At 44.2% G+C, this 9,925-nt stretch overlaps 1 long non-coding RNA gene across 1 annotated transcript; it reads right to left on the bottom strand.

Annotated features, from left to right (window-relative positions):
- Window positions 1-554: 554 nt before the first annotated feature.
- Window positions 555-4,969, bottom strand: LOC140688879 (uncharacterized). Its single transcript, XR_012063724.1, has 3 exons — window positions 4,820-4,969; window positions 1,358-1,834; window positions 555-671 (listed from the first exon to the last, which is right to left on the bottom strand). It is a non-coding gene; the product is annotated as an uncharacterized lncRNA (long non-coding RNA).
- Between the last annotated feature and the right edge of the window lie 4,956 nt (window positions 4,970-9,925).

Here is a 9,925-nt window from a genome sequence, read left to right on the forward strand (position 1 = left end):
AGCTCACAACTAACCATGTCAAATTAGGGGCATTCACTGGATCTTTCCACTGAATGGCTGGAATCTATTAAAATACCCCATGACCAGTTAAATACAGGCAGCCATGCCCACTAGAAAGTTCTTCTGCCATTATATCCAAACGTGTGAGCATGGGTGCCTCACACAGCATGAACTGAAGTCAACCCCACTGCCAAGCAAGGTACCTACATTTATGAGACAGGAAATAGTGATGTACATTTCAGGAGCAACAGAGTGACCACACACGCAATTTCCCCTGGGACTGGAAACATGTATTCTCTCCAACTTTCTCATCTATGTGTGAATCCCCTCCCTGCACACGTGTGCGTGTACACACACAGAAACACACACGCAGAATGAACAACTTTTTGCTTGGCATCTAGAGAATTAAGAGGTGTCCAAGGGCGGTGGGAAACATAACAGGAAATAAAACAAGGAACAGGCTACTTACCTCTTGTTCTAGGCGCTCGACTTCACAAAGCGATGAAGGGAATTCTGCGGTTTCCTTCCTGGTACCCAGCACAACTCACCTTGAAAAGAGAGAGAGGTCTGTCCAGGAAGAGAAAATGTGCATTTGCTTCAGGCAGTCACATCATATCATCTCCGGGGAAACTCAGCCTGATGATGGATGGATGAACGGAGTGCACCAAAACCTGGAAAGGAGAACCATATTTCATTATTGAACTGTTGTAATTGCTAAAGTTTAATTCTGAGTCATAACTGACGTCCCTGTAAGGCACACCTACTGTTAAAAGAATAGCTATTAAAGAAAATGTGTTATGTGTCTCTCCAGATACAGATAATATAGATAATACATGTACATATTTTGATATACACACGTATAAAGACACATACATATATGTGCTAAGCTATGCTACGTGTTGAAGGATCTAAGACAAAGAAATATGTGTGAGTTTATCTGGTTTTATGAGCCTAGAAATGTTTGGGCAGATAAGACATACACGTGAAGGCTACCTAATTATACAGCTCAAGAAAAAGTTCCCCGTGATTTGGGGTGGACAGTAAATTGAGCAAGAATTGACAGTACAGTATGACAATTTCTTGTGCTTTTAAAGTCTCTGGTGGATATCTAGAGGATGATGAGGGTTTAATTCAATGGTTTGGATGGAAAAAATGGGGCGGGGGAGGATCAGCATGAGAAATGGTACGGACGTGGGTGTGTAAATACTTCTTGGTAGATTAGTGAATAACCTATCATTGGTTGCCTGCATGAGAGGTAGATCTAAATTACATTTTGCACAAACCAAATAGAGGGCTGCCTGGTCCTAACCTGGACTTTACTTTTCCCGGCCTCTCACTGCTCTCCTCAGGAGCTCACCTGGACATCAGAGGGAAGCGGAGGATGATGGGCCACACAAGTCCAACATTTCGCTCAAGGAATATGCTTGCGCTTGACCGTGACCCACGGCCCTGGAGTGATCAGGGTGTGATTACGTTGGAGCCGGTGCTCTCCCCTCAAAGGACCACTTTGCACACTTTTTTCACTCAAGCATCAGGCATTACAAAGAGTTCTAATTGTTCCCACACCGTGTCAATGCGGAAGCAAGCTTTTGAAGCGCCTTCTCTATAATAATGTTGATATTTAACACGTTTGCGGTAAGACAAAATGTTCCTTTTGGTTGCATTCTAGGAAATCCCAGGTCTCGGCTCTGCCATCTGTTCGCGATCAGGTATAACTCCACCGCTTTGGGGTACTTGGGCCTCCCCTGGTTATCTCTTGAATTAGAACCCATCTGGCAGCTAATTCACGGCTGTGCTTTCTGCAGATCCAAGAAGAATAGCTTTCAGGGTAAAGCTGGGGAAAAAAAAAATTTAAAGGGTTAGGTCAAGTCAAGTCGTTTTTCTGGCATGGTGTTCACCAACTGGCCTTTTCTATTCTGCTACAGATATTCTAAAGTTACCATTTTAGCTTTTTTGTTCTTTCTTCATGTGCTGTTAACAGCTCAAAGGAAAGAACAAAGGAATAAAAATAACTTTGTCAAAACAAATTCCATGTTGTTTTTGTCAAACACATTCATTAAAATAATAAAAGAATTTGATGGAGAACCTCCAATAAATATAGTAACCATCATCTAAAAACAATAGGTGAAGCAGGGGAGGGTAGAGCCCAGTGGTAGAGCGCATGCTTAGCATGCATGAGGTACTGGGTTCACTCCCAGCACCTCCATAAAAGAAAAAAAAAAGTTAGTTAAATAACCTAGTTACCTCCCCCACAAAAAAAAAACAAACTAAATAAAAATAACAAAAAAATTTTAATAGAAACAATAAAATAAACAACAAATATCTTGATTAGCCAATAGCAAAGGTACTCTGCTATTAGACTATTATTGATAAGTATCAGTGATGGGGGATGAACTTAGTGAAGTATGAAAGTAGTAGTTATTCTCAAGATGTGATCCAGGGAAAAAAAAATCTAAAATGGCTCAGTTAGACCAGAACACAGAATCCCGATGGATCTGAATTGGTTGATATGGCTTCCAAAATCTGATAGCAAAACCATCCTTTCAATGCGTGAGACTTCTAAGAGCTTTTTTGCCAAATGCAGCTCAGAGATCATGCTTCTCAACCCTCAGGGCACCAGGAGGATCCCTAGAAAGTTAGGACTTAAACTAACCAGGAAGATTTTTCTTTAATTTAAGGCTTTGGTTTAGATCAAAATCTGGGTTTCCTATGATGCATGACTCTAAATTTATTTAAGGAGGTCTTGGTATTTACTTAAGTAAATCTCTTTAATGTCTCAGGACTCCAGGAGTTTTACAGATAACTGGGGTAACACTTCCTGTTCTGTGTAGGTCATTTGTATCATAAGAGAGGCTGCACTGAAAACTGTCAAAACACTGTGAACACTGAAAGCATTATCAGCGTCATCATCACGAGAAATAAAGACCTTAAAGGGAAAGTACTTTTTAAAAATACATATATATCACTTTTCACACTTGTTATTTCTGGTGGTAGAAGCCCAGCAGGTCCCTAAATCTGCCTTACCCCAAGGACACGTGCCCACGTGTCTCTGACACGGCCACCCAATGTAACCCACACCAAGGCCACGTCTTGGTGCCTGCTGATGGTGTTTTTCTCAAGAGCAGCAAGAATGCACACTGTCTTCGTCCCCCTTTAAAAGTAGGCAATTGCATCAAGCTGACTGGTTACACGACACCCTACTTCACCTTCTCGCAGAAACTGTATCTTTTTGTGTTGCTGTTAATCATGGACGACCAGTAGCTGACCATCAATAGAGCTACAAGTCAGACACGGGAGGATGTAGGTTAGCATCCACTGATGGTGAGGGAAGAAATACACGCCCCCCTTCATGGCTAAAGGAGCATGGAAGCAGAGGATGAATGACCAATGGGTCAACGTCACTGCTGAGTACCTGTCCCGTGCCTAATGCGGAGGCCAGGTGTACAGGAAAGACACAGCCTTATCCTTCAAGACCCACGCAACTGACTTGAGAAGCCAAATATAAATGTATGAAAATTAACACAGAGCTTAGATTTTATCCTCCCAAATGGATGTGGACGGCACAGAACACAGAGGCTAACATTGCTCAGGAAAAATAAGCTGAAGTTTCAATGACTGGAGAAGTTTCATGGAAGGAGTTGAACTTGTGCCTTAAAAGCAGCGGGTGGAGCACCTGGATGTGGAAGTTAGCCGCGGAGGTGAGGCAGCTGACCCACAACAGGCTGCTGGATCGTGTGGGGAATAGTGAGATGATGAAAGGTCTTGACATCTTGTCAAAGGAGTTTAGACTCAGTGCAGCTGGAAGTAAAGACCCACTAGAGATTTTGAGCCGGGGAATCGCCTGATGCTATAGAACAGCTGAAAATACAAAACAGCAATCAGTCCGGGGCTTTTCCTCTGGGCACAGAGAAGTGAAGAATTAATTCAGGTATGACGGACTGAATCTTTTCCACAGCCTCTGAAGTTACACCCAAGATCTCTGATGCACAGAGATCCACAGCCCTGTGTCCAGTGTGGGTGCGTGTCCAAGTCCTAGTGGTGAGAAAGAGCTCACTCAGGAGAAAGAAAGCTGTGGATATCTACAAGGATTAATAGAGTTATGCTTAATCCCCAAATCAGGCACCCCTTGAACTGGTGAAAATTTACATAAATACCCCTGTCCAGAATTTGTGATAATTACTGCAGAGGAAACTAACGTTTGCCTTTGGGAAAGGCACAGTGGTTAAAGGCATAGACTTTAAAACCAAGGCACTGACTTAGGTTTGGATCCCAGCTCCATCACTTACTAGCTGTGTGACATCGGAAAAATCTCTTAACCTCTCTGGGCCTTAATTCCCCATTTGTAAAATGGGAGTGGTTACAGTACCTACTTTAAAACAGTGAGAGGTGGGCCACACGAAGTGCTATATAAATATTTGCTAATAACAAATAAACAAGTAAGATGAGAAAAAGTAGAATTTTCCAATGGAAAATAGTGAAGGGAAGGTAAGGGTTTATCTAATCCACTGAAGAGAGGCAAATGTTTTAAGAATTTTGGATCATTGATGGTAGCAGTGTCTGTCAACATGGGTGGGTGGAAGGAAGTGGTGCAGATTTTGTGGACCAGGGACATTTAGCAACGTCTGGTGACATTTTTGGTTGTCACAACTCTGAGGGAAATGTATGGGGGCTGGAGGAGCTACTGTTATCTAGTGGGCAGAAACCAGGAATGCTTCTAAACATTCAACAATACAAGGGAAAGCATCCACGTAGCAAAGAGTCATCCTGCCCAAAGTCTTATCAGTGTCGAGGTTCACGGTCCCTGGATTGTAATACGCACGTGTCGCTATTCATTACAAGCAAGAAATCCGTTTGACAAGCATCATAGCAGCGTGGGACGAATTGTCCTGAACCCATCTCCTCCCCGCTTCTTGCACTCAGTTCCTTCCTCTGCTGAGCCACTTTGAAACCATGGTCACTGATGAAGGTTTCCTATTGCAGGCTGTAAATGATAAACAGGGAGTGAAAATTGGGGAATATTTCCTTTTTTCAGTTGAGTCCATCACGATGCGCTAACATCATCAATATTTCCACCTCTGCACCAAATGGAGTGTGCTATGAGGAAAGGGGTGGAGTCCCTTCCCCCTAGGAACATTCTCTTGGTTGAAAAACCAAGAGCGGCACTTAGAAAATTATTAGACTGCTTCACACAACAGCGCGTGACCGAGACTGAGAACACAGTTTGAGGTCTTCACGGAGGAAATGAATGGGGTTTTGAGGGATGAAGGAAAGGGCGTTCTCTTGGACGGTGCTGGATTAGCAAAAGCACGGTGGTGGGAATGCTCATGTGTCCATGTGTCCGGGGATGGTGGGGAATTCTTTCTGGAGAATCTGTTTCAGGGGCTGGAGGTTAAAGGGAAGCTTGGTGAGAGTAGGAGATAAGTCTGGATAAAGATGGAGCCAGTTAAGGCACTTCGAGCTGGCCCTGACGGTTGTGGGGAAATACATGTTCAAGTTCCTCATGCATGGAGACAACCAAAGGATAAAAGTATTAAAAAGGCTGGTCCAAGGGGGAAGGTACAGCCCAGTGACAGACAGCGTGCTTAGCAGGCACAAGGTCCTGAATTCAATCAGCAGTACTTCCATTAAAATAAATATAAAAATAACCTTATTACCTCCCCCACAAAACAACAACAACAAAAAGCAAAAAAATTTTTTAAATCAAAACTTAAAAAAAAAAAGGCTGGGTTACATCAGCTTCAAGGTAGACCCCCGCAAGGAAAGGACAGGGATGGATCACGCATCCTGCCTCCACTACGAGATGAGGAGGACAGCCTCTGCCCTGGAGACCAACACGTAAAGCACAGGCGGCTCCACATCCACGTGCTTCCTGGGAAAGGTGCTGTTTAACCTAGCAACAGCCTCCAGTTTGTACACATTTGCATGCCGAGATGTGCCACCGCACAGTGTCATTTACAAACACCACCATGAGCCCAGCCTTTAGCTTGGGGTGGGTATTCATGTTTACTCAGCTATCTGGGTTTCTCTCTCTCTCTCTCCTTTTTTTTTTTTTTTTGGATACTAAATTATACATGTAAATCAATATGTATCTTGAATTTACATACCAAATGCAAATGGTGCGACTGTCACTTTTTCTCCTGTTCCATATTTGTTCTCTGCAGAATGAATACCATATGCACCTTCAGTGAATCACTCGAGGCCTTTGCCCTTCTCGGAAAATCATCCTGGATCAAGTCGGGAGAAGAGCTCTCCCGAGCATCCCAAAGCACCAAGTCGTGGGGCCTCACTGCGCACGGCCAGACGGGAGTCAAGAAGCGGACAGCTCACGTCAATGGAGGAAGCACGTTCCATAGCAGACCACAGAGGGTGGTGACAGCTGCTGTAAACTGGGGAATGGATGCCCTACTCAAAGATACTAAGTGAAAAAAATATATACAGTTGCTGGGAGGTTGGGAACAGAACAGGCCAAAGGGCCAAGAGCTACTCCTTGGCTGCCATTTTCAAATGCTCTATGTGCAGGCAGTCAAGGTGTAGGTCTCAGGCCATCATCACTCAGAGGGATCTATTCCCCTGGGCCCCAGTGTCCCTGCCGAGGATAAGCCTTGGCACCCCTAGGAGGTCAGCAACATTTATGTGTAGTCCTGGGCCCCTTGTCCAGTGGCTCCCTTCTCCTTGGCTGACCTGCCCATCTGGTGAGGGTCCATGACCCCAGCTGGTCTCTCCAGGCAGGACCCAGGGACTTTCTTTCTAACTTCCAGCCTATTTACATTGATTCTCAGATGGCATGGCTCATCTGGCCTTCTGATTACCCATTTCATTGGGTACAATTCAAGCTCCATCCAAAAATCCCCCTTAGAAAATTCTGCTCCACCTTTAATGAAAAAGAATCAAACAGACCCCACGATATGATTGTGGGAAATACTTCAGAGCAGAAAAGCAAATTAAGCTTCCCCCTGTTGCCCTCTTCTAGTTCTACTTCTAAAATTCCACCCTGTTATCTTTGATATTGTCCCCCTTCATATAAAATAATCTCTACTATTACCTGAATAAAATGGGCAAGATTAATTTTGAGGGTTTTTAAAAACTAAATTTGAGTTTGATCCTTTTCACCAAATCTCATTGCATTTTTTTTCCTGCCGGTTCAGTACAGTTTCCCATTAAGAGCTATCAAATTCAATCAAGGTACTCAATTCTTCTGGTTCAACTTTCCTGAAATTCACTGCTCTTCTCTCCTTCTCAATGAACTTTGCTAACTACATGCATAGAGTTGTCATTCAACCCTGGTTACATCAAACTGATACGTTTCAAGTCTTTCATATCCAAGACAGAAGCAATAAGACCTTAATCATTTTCAAATGGAAACAAAGTTCTCTGATCTTTGACAGCCGTGTGGTGCCAGGATGATAGATTCTCCTGCGGTCCCAACCAACTGGTGGAAAGATCTCCATTCTTTTCATTCTGCCCCTTCCATGCTTCTCACCTATTAAAGGGATGCCTTGGGAATCCCATCACAGTTGAAGTACAGTGGCTATTTCAAAGACTGAAACATTTCATAATTCTCACTGCCACCTTCAAGCATGAGAGTGAATGCTCAGAATACCCTAAAATAACTTGAGCTATGTTTATTTAATTTACTTCCTCCATACCCACATACACATGTATCACTTTTCTCTTATTTTTCAGTACTAGGAGAGCAAGCAGATCAATGTACACTGTAATGGAACCACTAATGAGCTGATGGTATCTGCCAGCCCCTTTAAAATGCTGTTCCCTTCCTGTTTTGTATTTGTTGGGTTATAATTTTAAATTGCGTATGCATCCCCAACTCTCCTCCTCACCCCACCTCTCGAGAGCTCTCTTTTCTCCCTTTCTGTCTAATATCCAAGAATTACATTTCTTTAGAGATTGGTATCAATTCACACTTTTACATGTGAGAGCACACACACACAAACACACAAAACCCTAACTTAGGACCACGTGGTTTTAGATTTTAGTTTGAAAACTTGTGTGTGCCCCAAAACTCCTTTTTGTGTTAAGTGTGCCTACATTCATCCTGTATCGCTCTAACTTTTGGAGCTTCAATTTCCTGACAGTTAGCACTCTGCATTTCCTAAACAGTAGCTTTTGTTTGCTTGCTTGTTTGTTTGTTTAAACAAAACCTTCAGTGTCTGGTGAGGTTCCATGATGAAGTTTCCTAATTAGGAAAGTGGAAAAAAGTGATGATGCCTTGAGGAAAAGATGCCTTGTGGGTGGGGTTATCATATGTTCAGTTTCACCAGGACAAACTTGATCTTCAATTCTTACCCATTATCATTGTCAAGGGCACCTCTTTTCCTCTCACTAGTTTCCTGGTTTGGGCCGTAATACATGGTCAGTGTTATGCCTCACTCTTACGCACAGTGTGATTACAGATGCTGACGAGATACATTTGCTGAAAAAGTGGAGTGCACAAAAATGAAGAAACTCGAAGTTTTCTTCAGAGTGGGAAGAACAAACATTTCAGAAAGGTCAACTCTAGTCCAAGTTGAGAGTCAGCCAATAATCTCTATGCTCAACACCAAACAGCCACCCTTGTTGAAGCCACCTTTGACCTCTGCCAATTACCCAATCCATACACCCAACATCTGCATGCCGGCCCCTGACTTTCCTAGTCTGTCTCCAAGTTTGTCATCTGTAATCATAGTAAACTAGAGTGGAAAATTCTTGAGTCTAGCACCAAACTCAAACAGTGTAAGAGACTGAAAATTTCAAAGTCGGAGTTCTAGGAAATGACAGAATGAGGATTTGCACCCAAGACGCTTGGCCCCAGGTTGAGTGGTTGATCCACCACCTTGTGGGTGCTCCATCTCAGGGGTATTTCCCAGGTTGTAAGCCATTCTCATGGTGGCTTCTGGATTTGAGCCCCTTACATCCCTCATCCCCACTGTCTCAACCTAGTCAGCAGAGGTTCATTAAGGGCCCTGCTGTGTCAGAGCGTTGGCCCTCCTCCTCGGTGTGTGTGTGTGTGTGCGTGCGCAAGCGCACAATTATTCAGCTATCGCTTATCTGAAATCAGGACGCAGGAAGGGACAGAAGATGTGGATGAACAGAGTATTTGCTATTTGAAGCCCAGCTCACACCTCTCCCTTGCCTCAGGCCGCTCAGCCCAAGTTCCATGGAACAAATCACACTTGGGGCAGAGCTCTGAGGCTTAAGCCCTGAGGGCTGAGTGACATCTTTCATCTTTTATCATTTGCCCTGTGTTTCTGTGACTCCCTGATAGAACTGGAAACTCCCCAAGAGTAGGGACAAGGTCACCTTTCCAGTACTTGTCAGAGGGCTGCTGGGATGGGTTTTGGCTGAGGACCACTCTACACTCTGGGGGTGAAACTCTAATGTTACAGGCTTTGGTAAACTCATACCAGCATCAGTGAGATGGAGATGCCCCCGAGTCGGTTTCCCAGCCGCGGAGTAAGCCTGTAAGACCCTCTCTGGACGCTCAGCGCCATGGAGTCCATCGGCGAGGTGCTCCGAGGTGGAAAGGACTTCACAGGTCGCCTAACTCTCAAGCTCTGCTTTAGCGATGAAAACTAGGCTGACAGATGTCAAGTGACTTGCTCAAGGACACACGGCAAGTGGCTGGCGCAGCTGGATCCTAGAAGGGATGCCGACGCCACCTCCCCTTCTGCCACCTCCCCTGGAAGCCAAGCCCCGCCTTTGGGAAACAGACTTCGAGGCAGAATATCAATTTCCTAGTCAGGGAGTTTTTGATTTGGCCGTGAAATAGAGATGTGTGCTCCCTTGATATCGTTTCTTGGCTTTTTTTTTTTTTGTCTTGTAATTTTAGGATTATTTTTCCCCCCAAGTCATCTCCAGACCTGTAATCTCCCAAACTGCTGGTCTACCATCACTCCAGCTCTCCACAGGAGAGCAGCTGCCAAAACTC

This window comes from Vicugna pacos, chromosome 24 (assembly GCF_048564905.1).
Source record: "Vicugna pacos chromosome 24, VicPac4, whole genome shotgun sequence".
In the NCBI taxonomy this organism is placed as follows: domain Eukaryota; kingdom Metazoa; phylum Chordata; class Mammalia; order Artiodactyla; family Camelidae; genus Vicugna; species Vicugna pacos.